Source organism: Stenella coeruleoalba, assembly GCF_951394435.1.
Source record: "Stenella coeruleoalba genome assembly, chromosome: 3".
Taxonomy (NCBI): domain Eukaryota; kingdom Metazoa; phylum Chordata; class Mammalia; order Artiodactyla; family Delphinidae; genus Stenella; species Stenella coeruleoalba.
This window is the reverse complement of record NC_137148.1, coordinates 152,604,882-152,624,113: the sequence shown is the minus strand read 5'-3', so window position 1 is coordinate 152,624,113 and position 19,232 is coordinate 152,604,882. Positions and strand designations below refer to the sequence as shown.

Here is a 19,232-nt window from a genome sequence, read left to right as displayed (position 1 = left end):
ATAACTAGGGTCACAAAAGAGTGTGAATGTATTTTACAGGATGAGGATGGGTGGAGTGGAGCAGTCTGGAACAGGACACCAATAAAAAGGGATCTTGGTAAAGAAGAACGTCTATTAGAAATGGACAGGAATTCCCAAGGGAATTAGTGCCTGACACCACGCCCTTCTCTCTGCATGTTTAGAAGCTAGTTTCTAATTTTATTTTCATAGGAGATGTCCCTGTGATGAACTGTCTTTAATTCCATACTATTTATCACATGGACATATTGTGAAGTTTGTGTGAGAGAAAGCAAGTATTAGAATTTGTCTTGCAAGCAGCTATAAGCACTGCCTGTAACAGTCTAGGATAGAAGGAAAAGGAAAGGAAGGTGGAAACAAAGGAGAAAGACAGCTAATGATGCTGGAGTCTCTCGCTAGGATTTGTGGTATCTCGTTTTGAAACTAAGTACAGAAAGTCAGAACTTGACTGATTGTTTCTTGATCACGGTTTGTTTTCATTTTTGCTTTTTTCTTGCTCTCTCATCAGTTATTCCAGCCAGTGCCATGTCATTTTCAGTTTCAGTAAGCATGCCTGTCTTGTTTCCATTTGCATTATTCATGCAAACGTTGATTGAACTGATGACCCCGAGTTATCACGGAAACATTAGATGCACTTGTGGATACATTTCTTAATTTTAGAAAAAAATTCCCGAGTGAAGGTTAAAATAACTCCTCTTCAATTTGTCAGTTAAAAAAACTTCTCCTAACATACAATACCTCATTGCCTAACAATGCCAGATAAATGAAGAATTCCTATGTATTCATGAATGCAGGCTAGTCTGTATATCTTTTGGCAGGTATGACCGTTACCGAGGGTAATGGCCTTGTTTGCTGGCCATGTCCTGTCTCCTAGAAAGTTGTACTTTCCATTTTCTTTCAGTTGGTCCATTGGATATCAGAGGTGAATTTATAAAACTATACTTCCCTTTACACTTACTTTGTTTTGTTTTGTTTTGTTTTACTTGAAGTATAGTTGATTGACAATGTTGTGTTTCAGGTGTACCGCCAAGAGATTCAGATATATATATTTCTTTTTCAGATCCGTTTCCTTTATAGGTTATTACAAGGTATTAAATATAGTTGCCTGTGCTATACAGCAGGACCTCGTAGTTTATCTACTTTATACACAGTATACACTTACTTTGTGTGATCCACGCTGGTCAGACCACATAATTATTTTCACATCTGATATAATTTTTTCAGGTCCAACCTCAAATCTTTGATGAGAAGATATTTTAAAATAAGTTTAGCATGTGTGTGCTCTAAATCCAACAGTAGTTATTAGAGATATGATTTTGCACTAGGTATTCCTCTCTTTTTTGTTCTTGGCCAACCCATTGAAAATTAGTTTTTATTTTCTGGTTGGTTTGCTAGATGTTTATGACTATAATAAACGGGTTAAATTTTCTCTTATATCTTAAAGCACAATCTGAATTAGCAATGGATATTGTGCTATACATAGGGGCTGTGATATAAATATAGTTTCTAACTTCAAAAACATATAGCCTAGAAGGGAACACAGACACATATGCAGCAATTATGGCAACTGCATTTGTTTACTAAGTGAAATAGCACTGAGATGGATAAAGTGCTAGCAAGCCTTGAACAGGCAAATCAGCTTCAAAAATAGATGCGCAGTTCTTTAAAAATCTTTTTAACATTTTTCTGGCTACATGTAGAATATAACTTAGCATAAAAACGGTATGGGTTTGAGGATATGGGGAGGAGGAGGGTTAAGCTGTGACAAAGTGAGAGAGTGGCATGGACATATATACACTACCAAACATAAAATAGATAGCTAGTGGGAAGCAGCCGCTTAGCACAGGGAGATCAGCTTGGTGCTTTGTGACCACCTGGATGGGTGGGATAGGGAGGGTGGGAGGGAGACAAAATAGGGAGGGGTTATGGGGATGTATGTATATGTATAGCTGATTCACTTTGTTATATAGCAGAAACTAACACACCATTGTAAAGCAAATATATTCCAATAAGGTCGTTAAAAATAAATTAAGTAAAAGAAGACTGACTCATCCAATTAAAAAAAAATTCTCTCATCCTGGATTCAAGAGAAGGGATGAAGTAAAAGGATGAGGAAGAACAAGAAGAGGAAATGTGAGCCTGGAGAGGGTAGGAGGAAGAGCAGAAGGCAAATAAGTGTATGTGCTTCCCTTGCCATCCCTGACTTTTTTTTTTTTTTTTTTTTTTGGTGCTTCAGGAAAACCCAAAAGCCAGAGGAGAGCACAGAGGTGCTCACCACTGCATGTGAACAAAAAGGTGGAGAGAAGAGAATGGTGGTAATCTGCGCAGGCAACTGGAGGATGACCTGAGTGCATCTCGCCAGGAAACGGTCCCCGTTCCATAGAAGCCCTGAATATGCCAGGCTCTTATGTTTAGATGGGGGGCCGAAGGCATCTGTGGGGTCACCACATACATCACTCCTGGAGGTGTTGTTCACATTGTGTTCTTTGTAAAGAGTGTCCCTGGTGAGGTTCAACATCTCCCTCTGCAGGACCCAGCCTTGCCCTCCCAACCCGCCGAGGTCAGCAGGCAACATCCCCAGTTAATCACCAAGTGTGGTGAGATATCTGGAGTGGCCCTGGTACCCCCCAGTTCAGGCGTCCTGGGGAAAGGGTGAGGAGGACAGAGGCACCGGGGCTTCTTCTCACGCAAGCAGACAGCTCACCTGGCCCAGCGCTGCTGCATCCCTGTGGGCACGCGGTAGCCCTGGCATCCGGTAGGGGACACTGCAGGATCCACACCTGGCTGGGATTTGCCCACCCCCTGGGGACCCCTCAGCCTCTGTGGAGCCCCACTGAAGGGCCTGGGTCACCTCATGGCACCATTTCTCAACCTGAGGTTCTATAGATTTTCCATAGATGTGTTAAAATTGAATACAACACACACACACACAATGAAGGCAATTCAAAGCAATGCTAATTTAGGATGAGTTAAAGGGCCAGGATTCCAAGTTAATTATGACCTTAAAATTAGATAACAAATACATCTGGTTTTATTACACGCTGAAAAGCAGTGTCTTCTACAAACTTTTCATGTTGGGATACAGCAAAGCTATAGAATTTATGATTCTATGACCACAGCATCAGGATATTTTTAAATTAAAAAGCACAGGCAAGTTTGGCTGGGGTGTTAAAGAAAGAAAAATGATTCTTAGGGGAAAAGGGAACATTGCGGTTCTCTGCCCACTTCCACTGTGCTGATCTCATGATGGGCCGTGTTGCGTGTGGGCTGGAGGGACAGGGTCACTACTCCCACCTGTGTCATCAGACCTCCCACTCACAGCGCCCAGGTGGGAGGGACCCACACTTTTCACCCTGGAGCCCCAGAGCCTCCCCTTTCCTCTGCATCACTTTCACTGTTCAGGGGACCAGTCACTTGAACACCGCCCGACCAAATGCCCAGGTTAAATCGCCCCTGTAGGACAGGTCTCTCTGCTACCAGAACACACTTGGCAAAGAGCAGCAAAGAGGCCCCAGTGCCCTGGGGATGTGAGCCCTGGGGATGTCAGGGCCCAAAGTCACTTGCAGGGTCTGAGTAGCCCCCCTGGGTCCCACACACCGACCCCAGGGAGCCCACCTCCCCACTGACTCCAGTCCCTGCCTTTGTGTGGCAGGTTCTGGTCTGACACCTGTGAGGACTGTGACCTGGAGGCCTCAGCCTGAGACTCAGAGGGGATGGAGCTTGTGCAGTGTCTGGCAGCTTAAATGAGACACGAGTCCAAGGAAGGAGGGCCGCCTCTCTGCTCCCCCTCTGCTCCTGAGTCAGCTAGTGAGTGCCGGTTACTTCCTGTCGGAGCTGTACAGATTTAGCAGAAATTTTAGATACATGTCTTACTTTTAACAGTGAAAGGCTGTTACATCAAGCAAAATTGATCTCCTCCTCGGTTTTTTTTTTTTAAACATTTCTATGTAAGATAACACACAAGTACAGAAAAGCACCCTCCGCAAAGGGAGGGCTCAGTGAATTACAGTGGGCGCTCCACTCTGGGGAGCAGTAGTTTTTCCCTCTGTGAAAGCCCAGATGCTTCTGAGAAGCTCCTCTCAGCTTCCTTACTCTGGCCCGACCTCCACAGCGGAAATCCCAAAGGGACTGGATTCTCCCAGCCCTCCAGCACCCTCCACTACTTTCTGATTGTGCTGCCACACTCATTTTGAGTTATTTGTGTGTAAATCACTGCACTTGGAATATACGTGGAGTAACTGATTTCATTCTTATAACCGAATAAGTCAGCACTTATTCTTCTCCCCTTCTACAGGAGGCAGCCAGGGTGCTGGGGACATCCTGTATATTGAACTGTGTGTTGGTAGCAGATGTGTTTATATTTACAAGAAACCATAAAGCTCTACGCTTAAGATCTGTGCCCTGTACAATACACCAAGGAAACTTCAATTAGAAAGAGATGCCAAAAAAATTTCCCCACAAAACAAACTTCAGGGCCAGGTGGCTTCCTCTGATTTCTACCAAACATTTAAGACAGAAACGATGCCCGTCTCCTACACACTCTTCCAGAGAACAGATACAGAGGGAACACACCCACACTGCTTTCATCGGACCAGGAGAATACTGATGTCGTACCCGCAGCAGATATTACAGGACAGGAGAAATTACAGGCTAAACACTTCTGAATGTCGATGTCAAAATCCAAAAGCAAATATTAGCAGTCTAAATCTAGAGGTTTTCAGAAAGGAAGGAAACTAGGGTTTCGTGGCGGTATTTCCAGTGGTTGATGTGGACAGGATCACTGGGTGTTTGGGTGCTGCCTGGGAACGTGGAGAGAAGGGACAATGCCATCGGGTTAGTGGAATGAACATTTGGTGACAGAGATTAGGAGGGCCTGGGTCATCCTCAGAGACAGTCCTGGGATGGGGTCTCTAGGTTGTGGCTATGGAGGGGTCCCTCTAGAAGGGCATGGGCCTCTCTCCTGTGCCACTGCAGGGTCTAGGGATGGATGAGGAGTTTGTAGGGGCTGGATTTTGATGAGGAAGGATGAGCAGGGAAGGTGCGCCCTCAGAGCCAGTGCAGCCACGGCCCCTCCCCAGCCAGGCCGTAGCCCAGGCTACTCCGACAGTTGCTCACATCAATAGTCAGGCGACAGTGGGGCACGCCAGCTTCACCCACTAAACCACCAAGCACAGCCCAGCAGGCCACTGTCCTCATTAATCAGCACTACCTGTGCATCCAGGGCTGGTTGTTGAAGACCAAGCTAATTTGTTAGAGACGTGCCATGTGGGCAACTGGCTTGGAGAGACCAGGGCTCTGAGCCACGTGGAGACAAGCCGACCACTGGTCAGACCACCAGGAGGCTCACCCAGTGTGTGAAGACGCTGAGGGAGGAGGGACGTAGATGGGACCCCCTGATCCTTCAAGGGACCTTCTTTCAGGGATATTTAAGAGCTGTGGGGTCAGGGATCAACATGTAAGGGAGGCAGCGGGTCAGGCATGGGCCCTCCTGTTGGCTCAGACCCCTCCTGTCCTTGGAGCAACCATGGGGCAGGCAGGAGGATTGGGGTCATGGAGGGAGGGGAGCCCTGGGCTCAGGGGTCCAGAGCACCATCTAGAGGATTCAGGGGTTCAGGGATTTCTGTCCCAGGGAACCAACTACATTCCTGTCCCACATCCATCTGTCATCAGCTTTGCGACTCCGGGAAAGTCACTTAAAATCTCAACATTTTCGTGCCATGTACCATAAAATATGGTTCACAGCACCTGCCATGAGTTCCCCACGGGGCTGATGTGGGGATCACAGGAGATGATGACAGATATTCTTCACAAGCTCTAAAGCATCACACCCATAACCTTCCCCACTCCCCTGCCCTGTGGCATCCAGGTCCCCTCTCTGGAGGCAGCACTACCACATTTCTTGCTTATTCTTCCAGACATTTAATATTTGCACACTTAGGTAGAACTTATGAAGTAACCATCATTTTTCATCAGGGTCTACCTGATTTGCTGTATTAAGCTTCATCATGTAATACTAATAAGTGGGCCCTATTAACGTTTCCATTATCACAGAACAAGGAACTGAGGACAGAGGGTCTGCATAACTTTCCAGGTTCATGTGGCTTCTGGTATGATTTGAATCCAGACCATCAGGCACCAGCCCCCACTCTGTCGGTCACTGTGCTGTGCTCCCTTTCTGTATTATCTCACTAAATAAAGTCATGTCCCCGTGCAGTCAGGCTGCTGGCTATTTTAAGGGCACACCACATTGCAACACCCTCTTCTCAGCCCAGCTTCGATTCACTTGACTCCCCTAGACTCCCCTAGGAAGCTGGTGAACAAAGAGAACAGACGTGTGACCTGGGAATGAATTGACACCTCTGCATGGTCTTCTCCCAGCAACATATCAATAGTTCTCTCAGTTTCTGTCGTGTTTTCCAGGATCATGACTCGGGTACCAAGAAGAAAAGGAAGATTATAAAGGAGTCAAACACAGGATGCACAAGAATATCATCTGCGATCAAGATAATCTGCTGGCCATCTGCAGCAGTGGTTCAGGTACATCAGAATCAGCATCTGGCCAAACAACAAGGTAGGGACACAAATAGCACCCCCACTAACCACTCCATTGAAGGTACTGTGGAAATAATACCAGCAAGTAGATTCAGGAGCAATGGCTGTAGTTTGTACAGCAGAGCCTGGATCTGGCTGAGGGAGGATTGGGCAGGGAAGGTGCCCACTCAGAGCCGGTGCAGCCACTGCCCGCTCTTAGGCAGGCCTTAGTCCAAGCTGCTCAGATGATTGGTCAGTTTCTAGTCAGTGAGACCCTGGGGTCCTGTAAACTTCATCTGTTAAGCCACCAAAACACCAGCCCAGTAGACCCTGTTCCCAGCTAATGAATATTAACTGCTCATCATCCAGGTTTGATCAGTTGAAGATGATGCTAATTCTCTGTGCAACTGTCATGTGGGCAGTTGGTTTGGACTGTCCTGGGTTTTGAGTCAGTTAGGGAGTCAAGTAGACTACTGGTCATTCAGGGTGGTCACCTGACCACCAGGAAGTCTCACTGCAAATCAGCTGCTAGAATCAAGTGCTGAGGGGGAAGGGAGGGGAGATGCACACATATTTGGATACCCCGGTCCATCAGGGGGTCTGCATTTGGGGGAAAGACATTGTATTTGGGGTCAGGGATTGAAACGTAGAGCCAGGAGGTAGGTCCAGATTTGAGCCATTCTCTTGGGCCAGGCACCTCCTCCGAGTACCAGCTGTCTCCCTGCAGCATCCTTGGGGCAGGAGGATGTGTGAAAGGGAGCGAGGAGAGCTCTTGGTTTGTGTATCCAGGGCATGATCTCATGTCCATGTGTTCAGGAATCTCTATCCCTCCCCTGCCTCAGACCCATCACTCATCAGTGTTGTGACTCTGGGCAAGTTACTCAATCTGTCTAAATTTCAGTGCCCTGAACCATAAAATATGGGTCACAGCCCCTACTCTGCCCACCCCACAGTGCATCACAAGAAATAATATTCTTTCCATGAGCTCTAAAACTTCTTACTCATGTCATCAATGTGAAAAAGTAGGCTCTATCCTCCTGTTTGTAGCCTCCTAGGTGCCCTTTCTGGAGACGACCTACTTATTCTTCCAGGCATTTAATACTTGAACATTTATGTAGGTAGCACTTATGAAGTACCCATCATTTTTCTTCAGGCTTTGTATTTACTAATTTTTAGCCTCAGAACATAATACGAATAAGCAGGTCCTACTAATATTTCCATATCCCTGGCCAGGGAACTGAGAAACAGAAGGGCTAAGTTACTAACCTTCCCAGGTACACGTGGCGTTCAAATAGGATTTGATTTCAGGCCATCAGGCACCAGCACCCATACTCTCCCTCTTTGTGTTGTGCTGACTTTGTACTTGTCTCATGTAAATAAAGTTATTTTCCCCGTGTGATCAGCCTGTTGGGTATTTTAAGTGCACGCTAAAATGCAAGGTCCATCTTCATAAGCCCTACTTTGCTTCAGGGGACTCCCCGGGCAGCTAGTAATAAGGAGATCTGAAGTTTCACCTGTGAATAAGTTAAGGCTTTTGCCAGGAAGGTGTCAACACCTCTCACTATTGTGAATGTATTTCCTAGGAACTTGTTTCAGGAATATGAAGAGAAAAAGACAAGGATTCAAACCAAGGATACATATGGGGATTGATCCTCCGTGAAGAAAATATACTGGCTTGCCCTCACCGTCATTCAACAGCTCAAAATGAACATCTAGTCCCAAAGGGTTGAGCCTCAAATATCATCCCATACAAGCCACTCCATTGAAGTCACTGTGGGAATTCCATCCTGAAACTGATCAAGAGTAATGACTATAAAAATGTTGTCATATTATCTTTTGATTGAGATATAATCCATATTCCATCAATTCATATATATATATATTTTTGGCGGTACACAGGCCTCTCACTGCTGTGGCCTCTCCCGTTGCGGAGCACAGGCTCCGGACGCGCAGGCTCAGTGGCCATGGCCCATGGGCCCAGCCGCTTACGCGACATGTGGGATCTTCCCGGACCAGGGTATGAACCCGCGTCCCCTGCACCGGCAGGCGGACTCTCAACCACTGCGTCACCAGGGAAGCCCCACATTTTTTATTAACTGTGTGATTCGGCTGCTTTTAGTGTACTCAGGTTTTGCAATCAACATCTCTAATTCCAGTACATTTTCATCATCCCCAAGAGAAACCTCATACCTAGTATCAGTCATTCTCATTCTGTCCTCCCCTTTCACCCCAGCCCTGGGTCTTTCTGTCCCTATTGATTTTCCTATGCTGGACATTTCATATGAAAAGAACCACACAATGTGCGGACTTCTGTGTCTGACTTTTGCAGTAAGCAAAATGTATTCAAGGTGCATCCAGGTTGTAGCATGTATCTGTCCTTCACCCTTTTAATGGCTGAATAATATTCATTGTATGGATATAACACATTTTATTTTTCCATTCCTCAGTTGGTGAATAGTTGGGTTGTTTCCACTTTTTGACTATTATGAATAATGATACGACAATGTAACACTCATGTACAAGTTTTTGTGTGAACATATGTTTTTTATTTCTCCTGGACATATACCTGGGAGTGGAGTTCCTGGGCCATACTGTATCTCTGTGTTGAACTTTTTGAGGAATGGCCAAACTATTTTCTTTTTCATATTTGCACCAGCGATGCTTGAAAGTGCCAGTTTGCCCACATCATTACCAACCCTTGTTTTTAAAAAAATTATATGGCACAATACTGGGTATGAAGTGGTATCTCACTGTGGTTTCAGTTTGCATGATTTTGACTAATAATTTTGGACATGTTTTCATGTGCTTATTGGCAATTTGTGTCTCTTCTTTGGAGCAGTATCTATGCAGATTCTTTTTCTCATTCTTAAAATTTGGTTATTTGACATTTTATTGAGTTGCCAGTGTTCTTTACATATTCTGAATACTAGGCTTTATCTGATATATGACTTGCAAACATTTTCCTTCATTCTGAAGGTTGTATTATGTCTTTCTTGATGGTGTTCTTTGAAACACAAAGGATTTTAATTTTGATAAAGTCCAATTTCTTTTTCCTTTTGTTGCCTGTGCTTTTGCTATCATATTTAAGAGTTCATTGCCAAATCCAAGACTATGAAGATTTACCTCTTTTTTTCTTCAGAACTTTGTATAGTTTAACTCTTATATTTAACGCTTTCATCCATTTTAAATTCAAAGTCTATTTTGTCTGATATTGGTATAGACACTCCTGCTCTCTTTTGGTTACTATTTGAGTTTTCTCACTGAGGTTGGAATTCCTTTTTCTATCCTTTAACTTTCAACCTGCTTGAGTCTTTTGATCTCAATTAAGTCTCTTGTAGACAGCATATAGTTGGATCATATGTTTTTACCTATTCCGCCAATCTCTGTATTTTGATTGGAGTGTTTAATCCATTTATATTTAAAGTAACTGCTGACAAAAAAAAGACTTATTTCTGCTATTGTGCTGTTTCTTTTCCATCTGCCCAAAGCTTTTTTGCCCCTCATTTCCTGCATTCCTATCTTTCGTTGTGTGTGTTTAGCTGATTTCTTACAATAAAATATTTAAATTACTTTCTCACTTCCTTTTGGGACTATTCTATAGCTATTTTCTTTGTGTTTACCATGGGGATTACCTTTAACATCCTAAAATTAAAACACTCTAATTTGAACTTATACCAGGTTAAACTCAACAACATCCAAGTTCTTGAAGCTAAAAGAGCATCCTACTATCTCAATGCAAAAGACCTTCTCCAAGACACACTGCAGTTTCTGCCTGGCTGGGACATTGCCCCAGAGTGGGGTTAAGTTTAAGGAGTCGAAGGAGGCATACATTTCCATCCTCTGGATCACTGCTCACCAAAAAATACATAATGCCAGGCACTTATGTAATTTTGAATTTTCTACTGAACACACCAGGAAAATGAAAATGGTGAAGTCAATGTAAATAATAGATTTTTAATTCAGTATCTGCAAAGTGTTAGAATTTTTACATGTGGCACGAGAAATGTGGTCATATTACGAGGGCTTGAGAGCCGCATGGGGCAAGATAGAGGACAAACAGCATGCACTTGAAACTCTAAGAAGTGAATGCTAACAGGCAGATGGGGCCTGGAAGTCCAAAGTTGAATAACAGCCCATAACAGGGTGATTATGGTGGGGTTTTTTTCCTGCCTCTGTCTCCCAGTTTACGCAAGGCACCCAAAGTCCAGCAACAGCTGAAAGTTAAAACCATGGGATCAACCTTTTATTTCTAGCCAGACAAGTGAGAAAGTGGGGGGCTTGGATGTTGAGGAGTGAGGGGGTCATCCCCATTGGTCTTTTTCTTCCCAGTTACCACATCTCCCCTGCAACCTCAGTGATGGCAGAGGCCTTCACTGAGAAATGGCCTGTGTCTCTGGACAAAGGAACAGGTTAAGAGGCTCCTATTGTCTGAAAAGTGTGGGGGCATGCCCGTTATTTTCCTTTCTTTTCTCTTGCTATTTAAATTGACAAGAACAGATACTACACTTGATCTTAGCCAAAAGGCTGAGATGAAATAGACAAAATAAACTTTAAGCGAAAATTACTGTCAAGTATAAATTTTACTAATCTAGTAATTCCAAAGGACCAAAGAGCAGGGCAGTGGCTTTATTGAGAACCCAGGATTTCCGAGTGTCCACCGTGCTCAGTCACTTTTAAATCATCAGTACAGCCCTATAATTCAGAGATTTAGGTGAAGTGACTTGCCCAGGGTCACACAGCTAAGTGAGAGTCTTCTGGGACCAACAGTAACTTTTGCAAAGGCGTCTCTTGCTATACTTAATCACTGCCATCATCTGACACTCACATTCTTTCTTTTTATACTATTCTGTTTCCTTGGGTCAAAGAATCCGACCCCTGAATTAAGGTTAAATAGGAATTAGTGGCAGATCAAAAGCCAAAATCGCTTCAAGATATTCTTTTAATTACCCCAAGTAATGCCTTTAGTCACAAAAATATAGAACAATATAGAAAATTACAAGTCAAGTGACCTTAGTGTTCACAGGCAAGCACTAATACATTTTAATGTACCATGATCATATTAAAATAGAAATAACTATGAAACATTTTCTGCGGAGAAGCAGCCCCTGCAGCAGGCAGCAGAAAGGGACAGGAAGGCTGCATGGCGCCCAGGCCACCAGTGGCCTAGGTCTCACCCCGCAGCGCACTGTTGATGCGCCGGAACGCTGCTTCCTTCTCGGAGTCTAGGTCTTCAGCGGCAACAGGGAAACCCAGCTCAGGGCCTGGGGGCAGCCTCAGAGGCTCCCCTTGCCGGTGCGGCAGCAGAGGAATCCTGCGTTTTCGGGGCCTGGGACTGTCAGATGTGCGGGAGCCGTTCCTCCAGGGCCCTTTCTGCACTCTTGTCTCTGCATCTTTGTCAGGCTGGTTTTTCCTCTGGGAAACCACCGGAGCTGCAGAGGGCGATGGAGGACCCTCCTTGCTCCCTTTCTTTGCAGACTTCTGGGGCAGCCCTTGCGGTATGGTGGGACCCCTCCTTCTCTTCACTGGCGGGAAACCTCGGGTGGAGCTATATGAGCTCGTGATGGCGTTTCTTTGGGGGCAGGAGCTCATACAAGTGGTCTACAGTTTCCTGGTGGATCTGTCTTCTGCCCATTTGGTGTGGAGGTCTCTCTGCAGAGGTCCAGGCCTGGGCACGAAGGAAGAGCCCCCCAGGGGCCTAAATGCAGATCGTGCGCCCCCGGTGTCATCGGGGCCGCTTCTCTGGTCTTCGTTCCTCCCTGTGACTGTGGGGACTTCCTCCTGCTCGGCCATCCCTTGCCCGCTCTCCTCCAGGGCCCTCAACACCGTCTTCTCTGTGCTGTAGTTGTAGTTCGGGACACAGCTGGGTGTCGTGGCCGGCACTGGCTGCCCCTGCGCCACACTGACAGTGACTGTGTCCACTGCGGACACTGAGCTGCGGGACGTCGTGGAGGTGCGAGCACCCATCTCTGCCTTCTTCCGATGGCCTCGCCTGAAGATGGAGATAAGGATCCCCATAAGGAGTGCAGCGTCTGCGGGATGGTAGAACGGGGTCTCAGAGACTCTGTGGCAAAGCGTAGATGCAGAGTCACTGGACACTTGTGGGCTGGCCTGCGAGTGGATAGCCGGCCATAGACAGCTGGGTGACCCGGGCCGGCCACGGGAAGTCGGTGGGCGCGGGGAGCGGGCTGGGGGCAGCCGAACCCTCCTGGCAGGTGCTGGTCCCCCAGTGCCCGGTGTGAGGGTGAGGGGCAGGGCCTACCTAAGTAACTGCCCCTAGAGAACTTGGGTGAGGTTGGTTCTTGGTTAGAGAGCTGGGCTCCGAGCACTCTCCTTCAGCTGCCAACTCGGCCAAAAGCGGAGTGCGCTCTCTTTGGCCTGTTGCTGGGATGCAGCTCTGAAACCTGTGAGCGAACAATGGGCGTGCGTTGGCGGGGCGCAAAAGTTTAGGGAGGGGTGGCGCATGCGCAGAGTACACGTCAGGCCCTGGGGCGCACAGGTGAGGATGCGCGCCCCTGGACCGTCTAGCGCTTCTGAATCTCCCCGGGGGTCTGAGGGCTGGAGGTGTTTGCCTTGAGGGTGATGAGCTTCTTGGCAGGGCAGCTGCCCCTTCTCTCCCGGCCGGCTCTAACTGTACAGGATGGGTCCCCGGCCACCAGAGCAGGAAAGCTGGAGAGCAGGGTACCTGGCTCAGCAGCCGCCGCCCGAGGTGGCAGATTTGGCATCAGCGGCTGTGCGTCCGCCTGCCCTCCCACCTGGTAACATTGGAGGAGAGAGCCGCTAAGAACAGAAGTGCAAAAAAAAAAAAACCCAGAAGTGCCCAAGCCAACCAGATCCTGCTGGGGTGACAACTGAAGGGGGATAAATGACTGAACAAAAATTAAGTCTCAGAGACATGTGAAACAATATTGCAAGTTCTAACTTTTGTGCCGTTGGAGGGTCTGAAGGAAAGGTGCAGAAGAAAATATATGAGGAAAAGAATAGTTGAAAACGTCACTGATTTCAAGACACAGACCTAAGCTCAGAAAGCTTCACCCTGACACACAACCTGATAAAAAAGCCAAGGTGAAGAATAATCTTGTATAACCGACCTGTTATACATCACAGAATGTCAACTTGAAGGAGTGTGATTTCTCATCAGAAAACAGAGACCAGAAAAGAATGGAATAACATCTTTAAAGTATTAAAGGAAAAGACCAACCAGGATATGATATCCTTAAAGCAAGGATATCCTTAAAGACTGAAAGTCAAACAAAAGCCAAAATGAAGTCTGATGGAGATGAGAGAAAACTAAGAGAATTCATCACCAGACAATTTGCTATAACAATATTACATGAAAGGAACTTCTTCAGGCTGAAGTGAAATGACACAACAAAGAAGTAAGCTTGCAACTTCAGGAACAAAGGAAGGGCAACAAAAATGGCAAGTATCTGGAAAAATTACCCTCTTACATTATTTTGTATATGTATGACTTTTTTTTTTTTTTTTTTGGCCACGCCTGCGTGGCCTGCGGGATCTTAGTTGCCCTACCAGGGACTGAACCCGGGGCCCCAGCAGTGAAAGTGCTGAGTCCTAACCACTGGACCGCCAGGCAATTCCCTGTATATGTATGAAAAAAGGATACCACAGTCTCAGAGGGTGGCGTTGACGTCATATAAATGTGACACATATGACAGCTATAACAAAGAGTGGAAGGTAAAAGAATCTATATGGATGTAAGCCTTCTGAATTTTATTTAATTGGTAAAATATTAACTCTAGACTGTGAAACAATACGTATACATAGTGTTATTCCAAGAACAATTAAAAAATGACAAACTCAAGAAAATTGGATAACCTCAATAGTCCTATATTTAGGAATTGTGGACAAGATAGGTAAAACATTCACATATGTGTTTTGTGAAAAGTTTTTCTCTTGGTTAATTGCCTAGGAGTGGGTTTTTGGGTCATATGGTAAGTATGGCCCTCTCAGCCAGCCCTGGTCACCACTTCAGGTGTCACCCCAGCAGGATCTGGATGGTGTGGGCACTTCCGTTCTTAGCGGCTCTCCCCTCCAGTGCCGCCAGGGGAAAGGGCAGGAGGACGCAGAGGCGCTGCTGCCAAAGCTGCCGCCTCTTGTGGGAGCTGCACAGCCAGCGACCTTGCCCCACTTTGCTGGGCGGGGATCCCGTCCAGTACAGTTAGTTACCCCGACAGCACTGGGGCACGGCCAGGGGAGAAGGGCCAGCTGTCCTGCCAAGAAGCTCATCACCCTCAAGGCAAACACCTCCAGCCCTCAGACCCCCGGGAGATTCAGAAGCGCTAGACGGTCCAGGGGCGCGCATCCTCACCTGTGCGCCCCAGGGCCTGACGTGTACTCTGCGCATGCGCCACCCCTCCCTAAACTTTTGCGCCCCGCCAACGCACGCCCATTGTTCGCTCACAGGTTTCAGAGTATAAAAAGGCAACAGGCCAAAGAGAGCGCACTCCGCTTTTGGCCGAGTTGGCAGCTGAAGGAGAGTGCCCGGAGCCCAGCTCTCTCTATCCACGGACCGACCTCACCCATGTTCTCTAGGAGCAGTTACTTAGGTAGGCCCTGCCCCTCACCCTCACACCGGGCACTGGGGGACCAGCACCTGCCAGGAGGGCTCGGCTGCCCCCAGCCCGCTCCCCGCGCCCACCGACTTCCCGTGGCCGGCCCGGGTCACCCAGCTGTCTATGGCCGGCTATCCACTCGCAGGCCAGCCCACAAGTGTCCAGTGACTCTGCATCTACGCTTTGCCACAGAGTCTCTGAGACCCCATTCTACCATCCCGCAGACGCTGCACTCCTTATGGGGATCCTTATCTCCATCTTCAGGCGAGGCCATCGGAAGAAGGCAGAGATGGGTGCTCGCACCTCCACGACGTCCCGCAGCTCAGTGTCCACAGTGGACACAGTCACTGTCAGTGTGGCGCAGGGGCAGCCAGTGCCGGCCACGACACCCAGCTGTGTCCCGAACTACAACTACAGCACAGAGAAGACGGTGTTGAGGGCCCTGGAGGAGAGCGGGCAAGGGATGGCCGAGCAGGAGGAAGTCCCCACAGTCACAGGGAGGAACGAAGACCAGAGAAGCGGCCCCGATGACACCGGGGGCGCACGATCTGCATTTAGGCCCCTGGGGGGCTCTTTCTTCGTGCCCAGGCCTGGACCTCTGCAGAGAGACCTCCACGCCAAGTGGGCAGAGGACAGATCCGCCAGGAAACAGCAGACCTCTTGTATGAGTTCCTGCCCCCAAAGAAACGCCATCACGAGCTCATATAGCTCCACCCGAGGTTTCCTGCCAGTGGAAAGAAGGAGGGGTCCCGCCATACCGCAAGGGCTGCCCCAGAAGTCTGCAAAGACAGGGCGCGAGGAGGGTCCTCCATCGCCCTCTGCAGCTCCGGTGGTTTCCCAGAGGAAAAGCCAACCTGACAAAAATGCAGAGGCAGCAAGAGGGCAGAAAGGGCCCTGGAGGAAGGGCTCCTGCACATCTGACAGTCCCAGGCCCCGAAAACGCAGGATTCCTCTGCTGCCGCACAGGCGAGGGGAGCCTCTGAGGCTGCCCCCAGCCCCTGAGCCGGGTTTCCGGGTCACCGCCGAAGACCTAGACTCGGAGAAGGAAGCAGCGTTCCGGCGCATCAACAGTGCGCTGCGGGATGAGACCTATGCCATCGGGGACCTGGGCAGCTCTCCCCAGCTCTTCCCCAGGAAACGGAAAGCTCCAGCCTTTGCCTCTGCTCCAAGCCCCCCAGTTTTGGGCGGCCCCGCAGATCTGAGCTGCATTTTTGCAGCTCTCAGAGTTACGGCAAGAAAGAGGGGGCCCCCGAGCACCACACACAGCAATGGGGGCAGCATGGGCCTGAACTCCTGGGGCCCGCCTCACCAGAGCCACCCCACGGTGACCATGGGACCTAGCCCTAAGAAGCAGCCTAGGTCTGGAGGCACTACTGCCCCCATCTTACATCACATCCCTGGGGGCGCACCCAGGCAGGGCCCCCCTACTTCCAGCGGAGGGCGCAGCCCATGCCCAGCCAAGGCTGACTTTAGGGGTGTGTCGGATCCAGCCTCTACTCCTATCAGCCTCAGCTCCACAGTGGGCACAGCAAGGTGCAGCCTTGCTCTTAGGGCCCCCTCATCACCTGCCCAGGGCTTGGCTGGACAAAAAACCACTGGGCCATCGACCAAGTCATTCTCCTCCAGGTCTCCATTCATTACCTTGGGGTTTAAGAGGAGGAAGTTGGCCTGAGCCAATAACTTTGGGGTGAGGCCATCAGTGTCCACCTCCTCCCAGGCTGGGCCTCGTGTGGACCCTGTTTCGATGTGAAACTTACAATAAAGCTTTGTTCTTGTTCTTTTGCATAATCCTCACGTGTCTGTGATCTGTAGATCAAGTGTGGAAAAGCACTGGCTTGTATGAGTGGTAACATGGAAAGCCAGACCTGTTGACAGTTTCCTGTGACCCTGCTCATGGGTTGTGAAGAGTAGCACAACAAGATGGCTACAAGGGCCCTATATTAAAAGTGTGTTTTGAGTTTAAACGATGCAGCCTGGAATAAAATGGGCCCAGAGGGAGGGGTAAACAGGGAGGGTCATCCTTGTCTGTTGTAATTGCTACTTCCCACCCACTTCTCTGGCCTGGAGGGGGCTGGGTCATCCCGAGCACACACCAGCCGCCCATACTCTACACGTTTAGTATTTTCTAATGTAGCAGTTTCTTTGACTTTTTCATTTTGCTTTAATAAGTCTTAGGCAAATCATTTACATGCACATCTCACTCAGAGAGTATATGTCCATACAACCTAAAACAATCTACAGATCCAGTGCAATCCCTATCAAAATTCCAATGACATTTTTTACATAAATAGAAAGAACAATCCTAAAATTCGTATGGAACTGCAATAGACTTCAAAAGCCACAGCAATCCTGAGAAAGAAGAACAAAGCTGGAGGCAACACTTTTCCTGATTTCAAATTATACTACAAAGCTAGAGTAATCAAAATAGTATGGTACTGGCATGAAAACAGACACATACACCATGCAACAGAATCAAGAGCTGAGAAATAAATCCACACACATACAGGCAACTAATTGACAGGGATCCAAGAATACTCAACAGGGAAAAGATAGTCTCTTCAGTAAATGGTGTTGGCAAAACTGGATACCCACATGCAAAACAAAGAAAGTGGACCCCTATCTTACACCATTTGTAAAAATTAACTTGAAATGGATTAAAGACTTAAATGTAAGACCTGAAACTGTAAAACTCCTAGAAGAGAACATAAAGAGAAAGCTCCTTAACATTGGTCTTGGTGATGATTTTTTGGATATGACAACAAAACCACAAGCAACAAAAACAAAAAGCAACCAATGGGACTACATCAAACTAAAAAGCTCCTGGAGAGCAAAAGAAACAATCAACAAAATGAAAAGGCAACCTAGGAATGGGAAAAAATATTTGCAAACCACATGTATGATAAGAGGTTAATATCCAAAATCTATAAGGAATTCAAACAACTCCATAGCAAAAAACAAACAAACAAACAAAAACAAATAATCTGATTCTAAAATAGGCAAAGCAGGGGACTTCCCTGGTGGTGCAGTGGTTAAGACTCCACACTTCCACTGCAGGGGGCATGGGTTTGATCCCTGGTCAGGGAATTAAGGCCCGCATATCATGCAGTGTGTGTAAAAAAATAAAATAAAATAGGCAAAGCAAGACTAGGAAACAACTAAGTGTCCAACAGGTGAATGGATAAAGAAAATGTGACATATCCAGATATAGATAGATAGATAGATAGATAGATAGATAGATAGACTATTTGAACGCCACGTGTACCTAGGAAGGTTAGTTACTTAGTCCTTCTGTTTCTCAGTTCCCTGGCCAGGGATATGGAAATATTAGTAGGACCTGCTTATTCGTATTATGTTCTGAAGCTAAAAATTAGTAAATACAAAGCCTGAAGAAAAATGATGGGTACTTCATAAGTGCTACCTACATAAATGTTCAAGTATTAAATGCCTGGAAGAATAAGTAGGTCGTCTCCAGAAAGGGCACCTAGGAGGCTACAAACAGGAGGATAGAGCCTACTTTTTCACATTGATGACATGAGTAAGAAGTTTTAGAGCTCATGGAAAGAATATTATTTCTTGTGATGCACTGTGGGGTGGGCAGAGTAGGGGCTGTGACCCATATTTTATGGTTCAGGGCACTGAAATTTAGACAGATTGAGTAACTTGCCCAGAGTCACAACACTGATGAGTGATGGGTCTGAGGCAGGGGAGGGATAGAGATTCCTGAACACATGGACATGAGATCATGCCCTGGATACACAAACCAAGAGCTCTCCTCGCTCCCTTTCACACATCCTCCTGCCCCAAGGATGCTGCAGGGAGACAGCTGGTACTCGGAGGAGGTGCCTGGCCCAAGAGAATGGCTCAAATCTGGACCTACCTCCTGGCTCTACGTTTCAATCCCTGACCCCAAATACAATGTCTTTCCCCCAAATGCAGACCCCCTGATGGACCGGGGTATCCAAATATGTGTGCATCTCCCCTCCCTTCCCCCTCAGCACTTGATTCTAGCAGCTGATTTGCAGTGAGACTTCCTGGTGGTCAGGTGACCACCCTGAATGACCAGTAGTCTACTTGACTCCCTAACTGACTCAAAACCCAGGACAGTCCAAACCA

General features: G+C 47.3%; 1 protein-coding gene across 2 annotated transcripts in view; it reads left to right on the top strand.

Moving 5' to 3' along the window:
• The window catches only part of LOC307183216 (UDP-N-acetylglucosamine--peptide N-acetylglucosaminyltransferase 110 kDa subunit-like), an 88,969-nt gene that overhangs the window by 8,213 nt on the left and 61,524 nt on the right, over nucleotides 1–19,232 (top strand). Inside the window, exon 2 of one of the 2 annotated variants that reach the window (XR_013827422.1) lies at nucleotides 2,255–3,437. The exons of the other annotated variant lie outside the window; for it this stretch is intronic. The gene's annotated coding sequence lies outside the window, so the exon portion shown is untranslated. Of the gene's footprint in view, nucleotides 1–2,254; nucleotides 3,438–19,232 lie in introns of those variants that run through there. 2 annotated transcript variants of the gene reach the window in all.